General features: G+C 36.2%; 1 protein-coding gene across 7 annotated transcripts in view; it reads right to left on the bottom strand.

Annotated features, from left to right (window-relative positions):
* The window catches only part of LOC5577718 (high affinity cAMP-specific and IBMX-insensitive 3',5'-cyclic phosphodiesterase 8), a 730,891-nt gene extending 712,596 nt beyond the window's left edge, over positions 1-18,295 (bottom strand). For 5 of the 7 annotated variants that reach the window (XM_021842485.1, XM_021842490.1, XM_021842489.1 and 2 more), the window contains exon 1: positions 1,411-1,968. The gene's annotated coding sequence lies outside the window, so the exon portion shown is untranslated. Of the gene's footprint in view, positions 1-1,410; positions 1,969-16,725; positions 16,742-18,209 lie in introns of those variants that run through there. The other 2 variants (XM_021842486.1, XM_021842487.1) reach the window with 2 other exon arrangements.
* Between the last annotated feature and the right edge of the window lie 616 nt (positions 18,296-18,911).

Below are 18,911 nucleotides of genomic sequence, written 5' to 3'. Positions count from 1 at the left end.
CAGCTTGCATTTCAAAGTGAAAAAAACTCAGTCTTGATAGTTTATATTGACTTGAAAAAGTATCACTGTACGCGCCAACATGCATAAAGTATGCTGATACTTTTTCAGCTGTGTCAGTGCAAAACCAACTGATTTTCTTTGATTCCAAATCGTGAGATGATTTAGCAACAATCATTAACGACGCGTACAAATTTTAATGACGGCCTACTTCGCCTTAAGGTTGAACATAACCTATGAAATCGAATGAAAGCATCAAAGTTATTGACCAAAAAGACAAATTCCTTAACACCCCATTTTGCATTTTTATCAAAAGTCACTCATTTTCATGACTATCTCAGAAACCTTTCATAGGATCCTCATAATTATATTTGGCTTTTGATATACACGACGACAGAATGGTAGGGCTGTCCTTAGTTTAATTATTGACATACTAGAAGTTGCTTGAAATTTGAGTTGATTTTTTTTTTCGTCCCTTAACACCCCATTTTAAGGTACATTTGATAATTGATTCTTCTCAACAAATCAAAATGTAAATCGAAAGTTTGTAGGGATATTTTATGAAAGTTACTTCATTCTTGAAGAACACTAAAATATTCTGTTTATAGACACTGTATAAAACTGTTATAGAGAAATTGATAAAATATTATGCTTAGTGAAAAACGTTAATGAAAAATATTACGACCATATCATGAGTGCAAACATTTTAAGGAATGATAGAAGATCACGATAGATGAAAAATCATTCTATGCCATCGTATTCGTTTGACCATATAAATGTTAGCCGTTACCGACTTATTGAACATTTTACGTTTTGAGCTATGCTTGTCTTTAAATGCTAATAGTTTAAAAATTAGCTAAAGTACGATAAATTATGAAAACCAACACTGAAAATAAGATATTTTATTTATTTTCCCTTTACGATTTTTGGAGAAAAACTAAGTTTGAAGCAAAAGTGTAGCAAAATTTCAAATTTGTTCCGACCTAAATAATATTCGAAGTCATGGTATATCATAGCATAATTTGCAATAATTTTGTCATTTTGCAACATCGTTGAAAGTTGAGTATAGTACAAAACACTGCAGACGGCCTTACAGTTGAGGTCGAAGTACATATAACTGTCAAAAGATTTTGTATCCATCTCTAGTGGAATTAAATGATCTAATTATTTTTTTTACATTTTCTAATCCTTGAAGCACATTTTGCAATAATTTTGTTATTATTCTAATAAGATTTGTAATATTCTTGCTTTGTTTGGTGCAAACTTTGTTAGAATTTTTGACATTTTAACCACTAACTGTACATGTTTTATAACAACTGGTGATATAAAAATCTGTAACATAATATATGAAACATGTTCTGTTATAATCTTGTATTTTTCGTCTGGCCAGTACGGCATTCATGGACTCCTTACCTGAATACACTCCGCCACACAACACACAGTAGCGCACATACGGCGATGCGAGGGTGATAATGAACCAGTATAAGAACACCCCCAGAGACCGTGTAATACTACGGACTCAACCCATATGAGCAACTCACACACGATCGCAGGCAGATTCTCCGGCTGAAAACTAACGTCACAGTCGTCTTTTCTTATCGCAACCTTCCCGCCCGATTTGCTCACTCCCTCCCACCCACAAGACGCGAACTCGCGAGACGAGAAAAATTTACACAACTCGCGAATCCGAAATTAGGTCCCGAAAAAAAGCCGCGACGCGCGAAATCTCCAAACCACTACGCAACAACAATTCACAATGGAAGATTCCACACACTGTACAGTACCTAGCAGATAGATCACTCGGATATTGGAATCGCGACCGCGCGGACAACAACTCTCGGATATCGGGAAAAATCTCGCACTCCTAAGAGTTCTGATAACTAACTACCAAGGATGAAGTAGGAAGTCCGGTTTCACGTGGAGAACCGTGCAGAACCGAATTATCGGAGCGATCCAAAAATACTGACACTCTTGGCCAGAGCCAGAGCAGCATTCGACGCTTCGCGCGCCGCCGTTTCGGAGCTCCAAAATCCCGTCTATAAGTCGCCAGGAGCCGGGCTATCTGCGGGTTAACAGCGCAGGTAGTAGACGAAACGAGCGGGAAATGAGCGCCTCCGAACACTCAGCCGAATGTAACTCAGTTGTAAAATCGGCTCCATAAGGAGTGTACAGAAAAATAATCGCGAGTATTCAAAACGGTATTGAGATTTTTTTCCTTAGAAAATCTTCTTTTCGTCAGTGACTCTTGATGAAATCAAAAAAAAATATGCAGTGTTAATATAAATACAACAAGAATAATTCATGATTTAAACGAAATCTTGCACAAAATTACATTCTTAAAGTGTCTTCTGAAGATTCGATGATTTATAATGAAGAGTAAACAAACTTGGTTCATTGATTCTACATGTTTCACAGATGATATTCTACACGTTCTACTCTGAACCAAACCCATTTTTGCTTTTATAAGGGTTTATTCACAAATTTCATAACGCTAAAAATGACTATTTTCGAACCCACCCACCCCCTTGTAACGCTTTTTGTATGAACATTTTACAAATTTTGTATGAGCCGTAACAGCTCGAGGACACCCACCCACCCCCTTCAGCGTTATGAAATTTGTGAATGGGCCCAACGTTTAATTTTCATAATTACGAAACGCCGTAAATAAGATTTTCAACTTTCGCATCCCAACCACTTCTTTCTCCGCTCTGTTATATCCTTCGGACTGTCGTGCTGTTGTACTTTGTACAACAGCTATGTTGTATATGCTATCATTTTGCAACAGAGACGAATATTGACTTTAAACCAAAATATATTGCTCAAGAATCTTCTTTAGAACAATACTCGACAGTATTTGTTTACAGTATGGGGCTTAAAATGCGGTAAAATCAGCTAATATACATGGAAGTCGCACAATAATGAACGCACTATATACGGTCCGAGAGACCAAAATTAAAAATCTCAAAATCCAGATAAAACTTACTTTTGTTTACATTTGTTTTGCAGATATCTCAGGAGCCTTTCCATTTAGAATAATGGCGTCTTCGGCAAAGTTCTTCAATAACCCAAGGGCTATCATTGTTTAAGCTAATTGGTCGGCGTTAAGTCAGAGTGGACCAAGTGACATTTTTCATATTTTGAGAAAAATGGGTTTGAAGTCTAACGCTCTGTTATTTTTGAACTTGTTTAAATTTTGGTTCAATATTTCTACACATCTTTGTGTTACTTTAAAACAGCATAATGTGAAGCGATAATCTTGAAAAATCATAATCCTAACCTCTTATAGAACGATGTTTTGATGAACTATGTGTACTTGGTCCACTCTGACTGAACTAAAGACCAACGTTCAGTGAGTTGGTTCACCTTGATTGAACAATTTCTAGGAAAATAATCATTTAATGCTTGCATGCTCAAACTGGGTTCATATCTCTAAGATAACCCTTCGACACCAGTATCTTAAATTCTTCAATAACCCATTCGTCAATACCGAAATCAGTGGCATAACGATAGCTTGAAAATTAAGGTTTTGCAGGGTCAGGGCATTGAAGACCAGAAAGATTCAAATATGTGTTCAGTCAGAGTGGACCAAGTGAAAATCTTGAGTACCAACCAAAATGTACTGGTTCAATAAACGAGTTCTAGCCCATTCCATACATACACCATAGAGCTACCATAACCTTCTATCAGACTCTGAAATTGACTCAAAAAATGCTATAATCAATCAGTTTATTGCTTTTCAACACTTGGTCCGTTCTGTCTGCACAGAAATTGTTACAATTTCTGACCACCCATCCAAATATGGTAAATGGTCAAAAATCAAAATCAAATGCATCGAATTAAGTAATATTTATAAATTTATATTGATAGATAAGTAGAAGAATCATTCGATGACGAAAAATCTGACAAATCTCTTGAAAGGCTTTTCATTTCCTCGCATTCCTCAGCGCGCTAATCATTTTCGCTATAACGGTAATAAGCACTTGGTCCACTCTGACTGCACACTTTTATCGATGTTTATTGATCATCCAAAGTAAATGTGTTACATATCTCTCGCAGTTTACAGCATTCATCAAATCTGGTCATAGTGAAACGGAGGTAAGGTGATTTTGCATCTAATGAAAGAATAATCCAATTTTCTCAAGTTTTGTACTTGGTCCCCTCTGACTTAACGCCGACCAATTGATTCAAAATTTTGCAACCAGGCAGCGCTCGTGATCATCAAATTTTGCACAAACTTGTTAAAATATTGCGAAATTACATATTTTAACGTTAAAATGTAAAATGTTAACTTTTGGCTTTTCTACTATGAGTGTTGAAAAACTTCATTATTGAACAGAATTCACAAGGTTTTGACTACGTAACCCGAGATTTTTTTTTTAAATGCATTGTGGTAATAACTACTTCATTTCATCAGTCTCACCTAATGTTACCAACAAAATCATAATTTGTAAAAATTGTATGAATATTCTGTAGGCATCTACATATGTGCACGGAATTACTCTCCTCGAAAACAGGTCGAATCAAATATTTTGGGTGAAACATTTTAAATGCATGAATGATTCCTCTCTTTCTTGAATTCTTAAGCTTATAGACATTGATTTTCATGAACGACGCTACCGAAAGTTCTCTGCAAATGATAGAAGCAATGAAATGTAGATTTTACTAAAAATAATATCGCCGAAAACGATTGCGTTGTAAAAAAAATATGAGTATGTTCAGTTTAGCGAAATTAACGAATTACGTCAAAAACGTCTGAATAATTCCTATTCAACTCAATGTTTTTTCAACCAATTATCATATGATTCGTAAAGCAATAGGGTCCTAAAGCCCTGTCCCAATTTAGTACCAAACGCTTAAGTTTAGGCCAAAAACACATGTTTACTCAATTTTTAAATGCTTTCCGTTGGTTTACCGCCCAAAAATTATTGTTTTCTGATTTTTGAAATTTTGTCACACCCAAATTTTGGGTGTATATTTTTCAACTCAAATTTTGGGTGTATATTTTTCTCCGTGTCCCTTCCGAAATGTCAGATAGGTAGAACCCCAGTGTAAAAACGTCGAGCCCCTGTGGCGTTTTTGTCGACTACGTTAACGTCAAACATGATCAAAAGTGTCAAGGTTCAAATTTGGACTCATTTTTAAAATTAAAGTTTATAAATGTTATAGCCGTTCTTTGAGAGGGAAAATTTGCCAAACTGGTTGCAAGAACATGCTATATCGTGTTATTAAATAAAAACAAGTTTTTATCAAACATTTTAGGACCCTATTAAATTCTATTCGACCAAATGCCCATTAAGCATAAGCATAAGCATAAGCATAGATGACCGTACAATTCATAGTTGCTACTCCGTGATTGACCAAAACAATCGAAGTTGCACAGGGAATTAATGAATGGGGCTTGGGATTAGCTTACCATTCTTCAATGTGCACAAATCGAGAGCTCAAATTTAAAAGTCAATAACGGCGCCAGCCACGTCCTTACGGTCATCGGGGAAGGGAAGGAATGTTAGTGTGACTACCGTTGTTACTAGAGACCGAGATCACCTCTGCATCTCCACGCTTGTCATGGAAAGGATATTGGCTTAGCGGGATAGGGTAAAGATCTGGGAGTCACCAATGTTTGGTGATGCGATCCATGATATAATTACGCCTAACCGGATAAGCGAAATAATAATTGTACGCCAAACAAGTGCTCGTCACTCGCCCACGCAGGAGCAAGCGACGCGATCAATAGATCAAACACTACTAACGACCCGCGGCGCTTATTCATTTCTCTGAACGAACGACGCGCGACAAATTTGATCCTGCCCTCATCGCTCGCCCCCGCAGGAGCAAGCGTCAAGGTCGAAGGATCAAACACTACTCTCTATTCGACCAAATGCCTATTCGGCAAAATGTTTATTCGACCAGATGTACATTCGACTAAACGTCAATCGACCAACAGTCATTCGACCAAATGTCATCGATTCCATAAAACAGCAGTCAATAAAGTGGCTCAGTAATCAATGTTCTATGATATTTTTTTCCACGGTCTTGATTTTGTACCAATGATTGTTGCTTCACATTTCCAACGGGAAAGGTCATGCAGGATTTGTTTTCTGGCTTTTCTACCAATATTAATGATCATCTCCACCAGAAATTCTAAGGCCCTCAAGTTTAGGAAGTTTCTTATCTTGGAGGGGAACTTGGGAATTTTCAATAGAAAAGCATAAGCCTCGAGCTTATTTGTGCCGTATTTCATCTATTGTATTGTATCAAGTGTCGTATTGTGCATATTTCTAAAAACGAACCTTTTGGATCAATCAGGATTAAAAACTATTTCCAACTGAAGGTTTGTCGAATTCTCAGTATTATATAATGTTTGATAAAAATCGATGGTTAAGACGCCATTTTTTATCAAAATTCACATACTTTTGATATTCACTTTAAAATCACTATTTTGATGTTTTAGTCACTATTATTTTGCTAGCACGACCAATCCTGCATTATCGTGTATAAAGAGAATCATTTTTTGCTCTTAAATACTGTATAACGATTTTTCCAAAAGCTTAATTTACTGTGTCATATTTGTGTCAAAGAATATGTTGGTACGAACATTTAAGGTGAAGTAGGCCGTCATTGAAATTTGTACTGGACATCGATGATTGTGGCTGATTCGTGTAACGATTGCGAATCTAAGAAAATCACTTGGTGTTGCACTGACATAGCAGAAAAAGTATCAGCATATTTTCTGCAAGAAGTGATACTTTTCTGAATCAATATCATTTATGATGACTGAGTTTTATCACTTTGGAATTGCAAGCTGCAAAATCAACATGGCTGTCAAAACGAATGACGAGCTACTTAGCCATAACAATTTTTAATATTTAAGAACCTTTTTCCATGTTTTAAGAACTTCAATTTTTGTAAAGTATGCAACATTTTCTTTGTCGCCTGCGGCTGAAAGTCTCTACAATAAAGCAAATCAATCAATTTTCTTTGTCATCTGTTAGTTATTTGACATTTTTTAAGGTATTTTTGCAATTCCTTTGCTTATCAAAAATGAACAACATAACGGCCTACTTTTACCCAGAGTGTCGTATTTCTCATGTATACCTGAATGAGCTAGTGTGCCATGCGATATTCCATATCGCATCTTACAGATTTTTTGAGGCACGAGATGCAAATACGTACAAAATATATCTTAGTAAGCGAGTCTCATGAGACGTCTCGTGAGGCTCGTCACATGCGCTTACTAAGAGTAGGGGAAGTGGTGGCAAAATGAACAGGGTTGGTAAAATGAATACCGTGCCTTTTACCGAGAAAAATCAAATTTAAATGATTTTCTATCACGCACGGACGATTTAGAGCATAAATTGGAGTGTTCGGGTTAATACGGAGGTCAATTAAAGTAAAAATAGCGTCTAAAACTAAGATTTTAGAAAACCACGTTTGAAAATTAGAACTGACGTAATTTTTAGCTTGTAGGTCTTGAGGTTTTTCAGTGAGGGGAATATCGTAATGATATAATGTCAAATTTGATACCTTTAGATTTTTTTTAATGGGTTACAATCCTCAATGGATATATTTTCGCATATGCAATGAAATTTTTCAAAAATATTTGTTTTTCTTTCGTTTTTTGCATAATGTTCATTTTACCCACATGGTGCAGGTAAAATGAACATTTGCATCGTTTTTTGCTAACGATAAAAATAGGTAAAAAATAAGCTATTTTAATCTGAGTGCGTGTCGCTGATAAAGATAACATCCCTATTTTTGATGTTGTGCGATAGAACTATGCAAATTCCTCTTTTTTCTATCAGAAACAAGATGATTTCCTTAAGATGTTCATTTTACCACCCCTTCCCCTACTTTCATGCAGTTATGTTTGCCTAGTACAATAACCACAGGAAAGCATACGATTTCGGTCTATGACTATACTTCTTCGGTGGTAAGCACAAGTGTGTTAAATGAAAATGTCAGACCTTTCAAACTGCTTGCGGGCGGTTCCATGGTTTAACATCTTTTCCTTGCTTCTGAATCTTTTGCCTCAAATGCGCTGTCACATTGAGATTTTCTCATGAGACGGCGCATGAGCCAGTGCAGATGTGATCGTTTGAGCTAGTACATTGCTACATGAGATCTAAAAAAAAATGTGTCTCACCATAGCACGTGCTCAAGCACGCGGATATTTTTGTGCGCTCAAGGCAAGCTGATGACAAGCTCTTGATATGAAGCGCGTATACATGGCTGTTTTTCATAACGCCAATCTGTCATGAAACGGCCTACTTTCCTGCACTGAAGTGTACAGTGTGAGAATAGTCATAACACAACTGAAACCAGTGCTGTAATGATTCATTACGCAACGCTTTCTCATTACGCTACTGTTTTGAGTTGCGTAATGAATCATTACACATTTTTTTTTTAGAAAATGATGGTGAATGCATTCCGATGTAATTTGTGATACCTCCAAGTGGTTTTCTATGAAATTTCAAAAAATGTTATACGGAACAAGTTGCAGAATGATGATTTTTACAGCACGAGTCGTTAATTTATCCTACGAGGCTTGCCGAGTAGGATACTTACGACGAGTGCTGTAAAAATCGAGTTCTGCAACGACTACTAATCTGAGTGCCTTGATCGAATTGCTCAGGATTTCTCAACAACAAAGTCAACTAGCTTCCAATTCTACATTCGTTGGACGATCCGAATTGTAATATACGACTTATGCTGAGAACTCAATTACTCCAAGACTATTAAAAATGTATGTGACTACTTTTCAATACACTCCTTACTGAGAGTATAGAACAACAACGTTTCTTGTCGTGCACTCATTCTCACCATTTGTAAACCATGTGGCGAGATGAAATCGAGCAGTTGAAGCTCCCTAGAAAGGTACATAAACATGCATACCCAACCGTCTAGCAGGGCGAGTGGTGGAAACCAACCACCTGCTGCTTCGACACAAATCACCCAGTGGCACTCTCGCCCTCGAAGGGACTGTCAAGTAGTGGGTGGCATATAGACACTGTTCGCCTGTTGGGAACAGCAGGAGATAAGTTTTCCACGGTCGCCACTAGTAGGGGAGAGATGGGTATAACGCCTCGTATAAGCTGAAGCCGTTGGTAAGCACTTTTTACAGGATACAACTGTATAAGTTGACTTTGTTATCCTTCGGGCTGTCGCGCGAAATCCAGATAGTATAGAAACTTGGGGTCTTTAGTAAATTTGTTCTGGAGGTGAAGCGCTATCTGATGGTGCCTAATTTCTCGCATAACTCCTGATCTCGCCCTAAAAGCCATTGGTAACCATGTATGTAGCTCATTGTTTCTGAACATTTGAATGTATTTTCATGTTATTTAACAACGCTATGGGGAAGAAAAAATCATTATCTACCTGTCCGTGGAGTTGGTTTGGGTGCTTATTCTTTCATTTTCTCAGAAACAACGAGCTACACACGTGGTTACTAGAAATCCTTTATAAGAGAGATTCGCGGAAGCTGACATTTCTGACAAAGTGTGAGCCAATCGAGCAGCGAGAGCTGTCAAAGTGTGAACCAAACGAACATGCGTTATGTTTGTTTTGAACTTTTCTTGAGGAGTAATGTTATCCGCTTGAAATTATATTGGTAAAAGTAATTTTGCATGAAGCAAAAATATGAAATATATTTTTTTTTATTTTTGTCAACGCGATTTTTAGTTGTTGATTTTTGGGCTGTTTATTAGTTTGAATTTGTAGCTCAAAGATCTATAACGAAACAAAATATTTTTTGTAGCAATGAGGAAGTCATGTCCGTGTTACAATATTGTTCTCGACGCTGAGCAAAATCAGCACTGCTGGTCTGTTGCCAAATCTTTCCATTTTACTTCCGCTTATCTCTCTATAAAGGATCACTAGTGGTTACCAATGGCTTTTAGGGCGTTATCTCAGAGTATGCGATTCGGAGTCTGACCGCTAGGTGGCACTAGAGAGCATGGAAGTTTTACTTTTGTTTTGCAGATTTATTTCCATTTAGAAGGATGGCATCTTCGGCAAAGTTGTTCAGTAAGTTAAGGACTATTATTATTCAAACTAGTTGATTCAAAATGTTGCCACTAGGCGGCGCTAGTGAGTATGAAACTTTTTTTTGCAGATATCTCAGGAGCCTGACCACTTAGAAAGATAATGTCTTCGGCAAAGTAGTTCAGTAGCTTAAGGGCTATCATTGATTGAGCCAAGAAATAGGATATTTTGCCACCAGGCGGCGCTTGCGAGCATGAAATTTTTGTTTTGCGGATACTGCAGGATCTTGACTTTTTAGACAGTTACTTTCGGCAAAGTTGTTTAGAAGCTCAGAAACTATCATTATTTTACAAAATCTTGGTCTTTAAGGATTAAAAAAAGAAAGAATTTGAGCTACTGAACAACTCTGCCGAATACGCCATCTTTTAAGTGAACAGGCACCTGAGATATTCGCGAAACAAATGTTTTAAACTCACCAGCACCGCCTGGTGGCTAGCTCAAACAATGATAGTCCATGAGTTACCGAACAACTTTGCCGAAGACGCCATCTTTCTAAGTGGTCAGGATCCTGAGATCTGCGAAACAAAAGTGTCATGCTCACTAGCGCCGCCTAGTGACAAAATCCCAAATCTCTTGGTAGATATAATGATAGCCCTTGAGCTACTGAACAATTTTGCCGAAGACGTCATCTTTCTAAGTGGTCAGATTCCTGGGATATTCGCAAAACTAAGGGTGTTGTACAAAGTACAACGCGCGACTACTCGCGTTACAAAAATTCGCGCGACGGCTGAAAGGTTAAGTCGCCCATAATCCAAATTCAAAATGGTATCAAAATTTCAAAAGCACACATATTTTGGTTTAGGGTTCGTCCATTAATTACGTAAGAAATTATGGGAGAGTGGAGATCTGGTATTTCTTGCTTGACATACAATTTATTTTTGATTTTCGTATAAAAAATCTTATCATTTGAGGCAGGTGGGTCAGAAAGCAGCCCCTTATGGTTGAACCAATGCTAAACAAAGACTTCTATTCTGTAATCCAATGATCATTGGCAATAACAGCTTCTAAAACTCTTCCTAGATAACTTTGCAATAACAAGTTACAAAGACCCTATTAAACAAATGTTCAACAAGCATATATCTGCTTATTTTGAACAAAATTGCTACTAGGAAGCGCTGATGAGCTACAAATATTTTTAACACATACATATCATAAATTTGGGTTATGTTAGAAGACTAGTGTAAAGTTGTTTATTTGTTCATTGCTTGTTTAGTTAGTTCGACATTTTGTCACTAGGAGGCACAAGTGAGTATTTAAAATTTAAAACTCATATACCTCAGGATATTGATCAGATAGCAGGCCAGTTTTTTTAAATTATTTATTAGTATCATTCCATACATTAAATTCATTTCTTATATCTAGGTGTTAGAAAACACTATCATCCTGATTTGGTAAAACTAAATTAAGCAGTTATTAATAACATATTACATTTCATTTGTTGTATCAGTTCAGAATTTTTACAGGTGAACTGATTTCACTCGTTTATGAGTAAAAAAATTGGGTGGGAAATGTCTGTTACATTACCGCGGGGTTGACGTAGGACTACTATGGACACAACTTCGATCAATTCTGGGTCAGACTCTAACAACAGTAGAGCAGTAGCTTTTTGCAGATGATAGGATGTTTGATGATAGATGATAGGTGCTGTGATTGTGAGTATTCAATTACGTTATGGTTTTAAGGGAGATCTGTCATTTAGTTTGGAAGCTTTTTCAGAGTTTCGGATTTCAAAGTAAAATACTTTAAAAAAAATCAGTATGAGTTGTGTACAAGACACGACTGCATGACGTTAACTACGCCATGTGATTTGCTGCATTTGAATTTAAGTCAATTGTCGTAATTTCAACCTTCCTTTAGTTATAGTTCAGAATGTAATGGTTTGTGAATTTAAGAACTGTGAGGAGCTCTCCGTGCCCCAGTCATCGTATTGTCTATTCTTCTTATTTTTTTTGCATAAGGTCCTCACTGGGACAGAGCCTGCTTCTCAGCTTAGTGTTCAAAGAGCACTTCCACAGTTATTAACTGAGAGCTTTTTTGCCAAAGTTGCCATTTTCGCATTCGTACATCGTGCGGCAGGTACGATGAGACTTTATGCCCAGGGAAGTCAAGGAAATTCCAATTACTAAAAGATCCTAGACCGACCGGGAATCGAACTCAGACACTTTCAGCATGGCTTTGCTATGTAATCGCGGACTCTAACCACTCGGCTAAGGAAGGCCCCTATTGCCAATTGTCAATTATTCATAACAAATCAGATATTGAATGATGCTACGTGAAGAATTAAGAGATTATAGCAAGTATGTGGTAAACACATTAGGAAATATTACACAAAAAACTCTTTTGTACCCATTTGTTGGGTTGAAAAGGGCCGACTGAACTGTTGAATTCGAGTAACACGGACACATTTTGAGGGCGCACTGGTTGAAATCTTCCTCGCCTGATTCCTTTGCGGTGGCGATGACAATGGGCGCTTCAACAAGCGGCTTTGGATAATTTTCTTCAGCCATCTCGTACAAATCTTGCGTTGGCGCACCGATTCTTTCAGGGCCAACTCTCGAAGCGCAAGTCAATTTAGAAATATTAAGCGATTTCACAATCCGGACGCTGGATTTGCAGCAGCTTGATGATCAAGAGCTCTGTTGCACTAATAGCGAGGAGCTGAGCAGGTCCGGCGGAGCTCTTACCAGCTCGAAAGCGAAAATAGAATGAAACCGAATTCAATGAAGGAGGTATGCATTATACCCTTAGAATAGCAGAAGATGCTCCTCCTTTACGTATTCTTCGCTTACTGATCTGGGAAATAGACTATATGAAACTAATGTCTTGGCAAGTGATGTACAAGATGAGCATTATGCTGTTATGCATCCCGACGGCACTACAGCAGTGTCCTCGGAAACATCCTCACATTACCGTATTGTCGATTATTCGTAATAAAACAGATTTTGTTAGATTTTGTATGATGCTAGGAGATGAATTAAGAGATTATAACAAGTATGTGGTGAACTCATTAGGAAATATTACACAAATAACTCTTTAGAATACATTTGTTGGGCCTGAAAAGGGCCGATTGAATTATTGAAATCGAGTAACACGGGCACATTTTGACGGATCTGTTGCCTGCTGAGATGCGATCCAAGCGGAGAGTGAAAAGCAAATGACGTCAACTTTTCGCACCCCTATTTATAGATTTGTGTGAAATCACCATTTTCTTTTAAAACAGTTATTAAACTATTTGGACAGGTATGTGGGATTCAGTAAGTAAACGACATGAACCTTCGATACCTTGTCTTTCGATTGAGGTGCTTATCAAGGAATTTCGTTAAGCCAGCAAAAAATTATAAACGTTTAAAATATTTCATGCCAACGTAACGCTCTTGGTTTCGAAATTCCAATTTCACACCGGTACAGAGAAGAAAGACGTAATCCTACTTCAAAAAACGCTTTCAATTAACTTAAACCTTTAATACCGAATTTTTTGTTTTCGATCTAAATATTATTTTTCGTTATCTTAAATCATTCTAAACACAGTTTGGGCAATGAATTATTTTTCTTCGCAAATTTATGAATTTTGATTTTTATTATTTTTATTTTTGAACATCCCAATCCTTTTAAACTTTTTCTTGAAGCCTCTTCTGGTTACTGATTTTTGACAATAATAAAAATTTGTGTTTTTACTATACTCTTAAAAATATGATTTTTTAACAACTACCGAAAAGCTAAGCATTACATATTACATTAGCTTTTCGGTAGTTGTTAAACTTCCACTCGGCTGGTTGGCCGTAAACCACGATTCATAATTAAAAAACAAGTATGAATTTTTTAATATTTTTCTGGAACATTTTTTATTTTCCGTGTAACTAACTAAAACAGATTTGAAATTATTTCAATACCATCAGGTTCTTCTTCTGTGATAGGTTGATCGTAGAAAAATATAAAAGTTACGATTTTTTATAATACACGTTGAATGAATCCCAGGCATTTGTAGGTTATATAAGAATACAATTTTTCAAACAATTTTCAATAATACAAATATTTTTCAAAAATCACAAAAAAAACTTTTCTTATAGGGGGAGATCCCCCAGTACCGGACACTTAAGCCACTAAATTCATAGTTCGAAAAATATTGATTGTATGGGCTCGTGTTACCCATTTATGATAAATATTATCATTTTTATAGTGTACAAAAATAAATTTGAAAATATAAATATGAATTTTGACATTACATTTTGATGATGTAGTTTAGTACCAAATTGATCGATCTTGAAAGGTGGCACCCAATACCGGACACGATCTAGAAATGCCTCGAAATCTGAAAATTTGAACATCATTGAATGTGTACACTATAGGAATAGTTTATAATTACCAATTCAATGCATTTGCATCATTTACAAGAATAATTTGAGTTTTTCTAAGTTTGCAAGATGCCTATCAAAAACATCTTCCATATATGATGAAAAATAGCACATTTTACAATGTTGTTCTGAATGTTAATTCTTACTAATTTTATTGCATGTTTGATACCATGATAGACGGAACCCATGAAAAATGAAAGTATTTTGAGACACTGACGCAATAATTACAAAGATATCATATAACAAATCAAGTTGTCCGAAACTGAGGGACAGGAGGTGCTTAACGAAAATTGTAATTTGTCCATATTTAGTTCGATTATGGTACGAAATACATTCATACTATCAAATTAGGATTATGTTCGATCATGCTTGCGTGATCCAAAGTATTTTTTCTTATTCAAAATAATTACTAAATAGGCTCAAAATTAAGGGGATACGTCAATTTTAAAAAAAAATTCAAACTTTTCTACTTTTTTAAAAAGGCATGCATATTTCTAGAATGTGTTGTTCTACGCAAACATTAGTCTCCATAATAGCTTTCTTTTCTTCTAATACACCTTCTTGATTGGACCATGATTTCTCAATGTTTCGACTTTGTCCGGTATTGGGTGCTGTCCGGCACTGGGGGATCTCCCCCTATATCTAAAGGCGGGGTTGGGTATTAGAGGGTTAACCTAACTCAACCTAGATGTATAACGCATTAATCGTGGCAATAGAAGATTGCAACGATTTTTGTCTAAAATTTTCAATAATTATATTCGACATTTATTTCAATGTTTCAACATTGGATATTAAAACGTTTCTGCTGTTGACCAACTACACGCTAAGATGAAAGTACCCATTAAATGGGTTTCTTCTATCCATTTTTATGGTCAGTATGGGATTGTCAGAAAAAAGGTATTTTTCGATGACATAAAAAAGGGTACTTTAACCACATAATGAAGTATCCCAACTGACAGCAATAATGGGTAATTAATACACAGGATTGTTTGCAATGAAAAATTGTTATTTTTTTAGTTTTTCTGCGGCATAGTGAGAAGTAAAATCTAATATCGTTAAGTCAAAGTTTACATCAAAATAATGGACGAATACTCTTTCTTATACAAGTAAGTAATACAAGAATAAACTATCTGTTGGTTTGACTGCAAACATTTATTTATTTATTTCGTTGCAGATTTTTGGATTCAAATGAGTATTATTAGCTGATCAGAATTGGGTCCTAGTATGTTTAATTAAATCTTGTTTTTATTTAATGACACGAAAGAGCATGTTACTACAGCTACATCATATTTAAACTTTAATTTAAAAATTGGGCCCTTAATTAACCTTGACACTTTTGATCATGTTTGACGTTCGCTTAATCGACAAAAACACCACAAGGCTTATAGTTTTAACACTGGGGTTGTTGCTGTCTGACATTTCGGAAAGGACACGGAAAGCAAAATACACCCCAAATTTGAACCAAGGAGTGTGACAAAATCTAAAAAAATATTTTTTGGACTTCAACAAAAGAAAAACATTAAAAAATTGAGTAAACATGTGTTTTTGGCCTAAACTTAAGCCTTTGTCATTATAATTGGGACAGGCCTTTAGGACCCTATTGCCCGCTGCTGCGATTCCCTTTTTGCCTCTACGGAATACGGAGATATCATATACAATTAAAAAACTTACGCGGAGTTTAATAAATGGCATAAATTTTGAAAATTCAATATTATCCGTTGTATAAAGTCTTTTATTTCTGATTTTTGTATTTAGTGAAACATTTTCAACCATAACCTCAATCTACAGCGTCGTTCTTGCAAATAATGGGGATTTATTATCCATTTTCAAAAATAAGACCAAAAGTGAAAAATACCCATTATTTGAAGTTCAAGGCGAATACTCTTTAATGAGTAACTCGAGTTTACTCTTTTAATGAGTTAAACCCCTTTTCTTTGAAATGGGTACCATAGTACCCATTAATGGCCCCTGGCCTCAACATTTTGTGGCCCCCACAAATCATGACAACAAATATTTATAGTTGATGTTTAAGACCAAATCCATTGGATTGATACTACCTTTTTCAAATCACATCCAAGAATTTAGAAGACTTCCATCCAGAATGAGTCGAAATTTATATATCAAGTGTACCTATACGTTTTGAAATACAGTTGAATGTAGTTGATCTTAAGAAATAGACCAATTTACTGTGCAGTGTAGCATACTTGTTCTATTAGAATTTTATCTACCTACTTGCACCAATTCCGATGATACATACAATGTGACGCATTCCACTTGTTCGATTGTTTGGATCTGTGAAATATGCACCGCTCGAATTCTCAGCTCTAGTACCCACCTGTAGCAAATGCCTCCCGCTCTGGATTCTCAATGATAACAAACGCCAGCAGACGACTGATACAAATGATCGTCCTCTCCTCATATATGCGATTCGCATTCGCCACCAATAGTATATCCACCAATTGACAAGCGAAAAGCACTCACTTCACTCTGGGAAAGCAACGACATGTGTGACGTGCCCTTGGCCCTGACGTCGCGACGCCATAAAATGAGAGCTTCAGTTGTCGCTCTAGAAAAGGTACCTATTATATAGGTATTGAAGAAAGTTAATTCCAATATCGGACAATACGATGATCTAGACCGGTTACAGAGTTTGCGGACTACGAACGTGGGACGTTATTAGCCACAGGTTGTCCATCCATTTCTGCACCCAAATTCCGTTTGTGAGAGAGGAAAGACAACTTCAAGCCTGTCTCGTAAACCACCCACCTATAGAACTCTAGACTACACTGAAATTAATTTTATTGTAGAAACTACTGAATCCATGGTAAAATTAAGAACTGCACCAACGATTTCCAACCGACTACATTTATCTGTTAACTCTACCAAAACATAGTCAACATCACTACACAAGAAAAAATATTCCGTTTATTCAACCACAGTTTCAGTATTTATGACTAGAAACATTCTTGATTTGACATTTTTGGCATTCTACTTTTGACCACACTGTGTTGTACGGTGGATGTCACTGATTGAAATACAATGCTTTGTAGTGAATGCTACTCTGGACATGGTCACATTTACTGCACTGCTCAGTGATTTGTACTAGATTATAGTAAACTTAACAGATATTTGTAGTCGGTTGAAAATCGTTGGTGCATTTCTTAATTTTACCATGGATTCGGTAGATTATACAACAAAATTTGTTTGCGTGTAGGCAGGCGCGTCTTCGACAGGGGTTCCTAACTAACCAACTAATACATCAGACAACTCCATTAATTTAGTACTGCACGGCGATACGTTTCTGAAGATAAAATTAAGTACGATGACTGGTTTCTATAAATATTGTATTGGATAATGTTATTGCAACATTTTCCATTTGACATACAAAATGACATTTTTTTATAGTTAATCATTTATTGGAGTGGAGTGCTATTTAGTTATTGTAAGTAAATTTTGGATGATTTGAACTTTAAAAAGCGCTTCGGACATAACATGAGTTTAAACATATATATTTAAATATTTTATGGAATCGTAGTGCCCGTTCGATTGCCAATAATAAAAAAAAGTATCACCGTAATAATTACCTCGAATACCTATTTTGCACATGGTAAGCCTCAAAAAGTCTAACATTGATTAACAAGATTGATGAGTGACCCATAAACTATTTTTTGTATATGCATTTCCGTGTTGAAAAAATCGTACGGACCTTGTAAGAGATTTATTGAAGTGAATTTTTGACCAATTCGCATAATTGGCAACACTAAAAAAAATCTTTTATTTTATCTGTCGAAAACATTGAGAAACCCCATTTACACTCACCTTTCTGGTTGAGGTCCGTTCGTGCTCGTTTAAGGCTTAGATACACCATATGATTCTTATCTGGCTATCTTCAGCACTTTCGGCAGCTTTTCGCTATTTTTACCCGTTCGATCATTGTCGTCGCCGTCGAGTCGCTCGAACGTGCGCTCCACTTTAGCGAAGTAATATTATCGTATTTTTCGACCCACCTACCTACAAACAATCCATCCCAGCGGAGCAGTCGGCTCGAAATGTTCCATACGTTTGACGTAGAATCTATGAGCGAAGTACTACGCTTGCTCGTAGCTAGTGCCCTCAACCACTTCTGATCGAACAACCGCACATTGTGGTAAACGCGATTCTAACAATATCCCATCCATAACTATGTACATTAGGGTGTCCCAGAAAAACAATTTTCGAATTGTCATGGTGATCATCCTTAAATCTGAAAATATGCTTATTTATACCATTTTTGTTGAACATATAAAAACCCTTAAAACACTTTTAGTAACTACGTCAGATAGATTTATGAAAAAATATTATTTTTGTTGAAAATTGTATTACATACTTTAAATTAAATTAAATATGTTGACGTTTTGTGTAGCCGTATTCAAAACCTAATTACTCTTCTTTCTGATGTTACGTCCCCACTGGGAAATAACCTGCTTCCACAAATAACAGTTGATCATTAAACTGATACAAATTTTGAAGTTTTTGCTCCCT

Source organism: Aedes aegypti, chromosome 2 (assembly GCF_002204515.2).
Source record: "Aedes aegypti strain LVP_AGWG chromosome 2, AaegL5.0 Primary Assembly, whole genome shotgun sequence".
Taxonomy (NCBI): Eukaryota; Metazoa; Arthropoda; class Insecta; order Diptera; family Culicidae; genus Aedes; species Aedes aegypti.
This window is presented reverse-complemented; position numbering and strand designations above follow the sequence as displayed.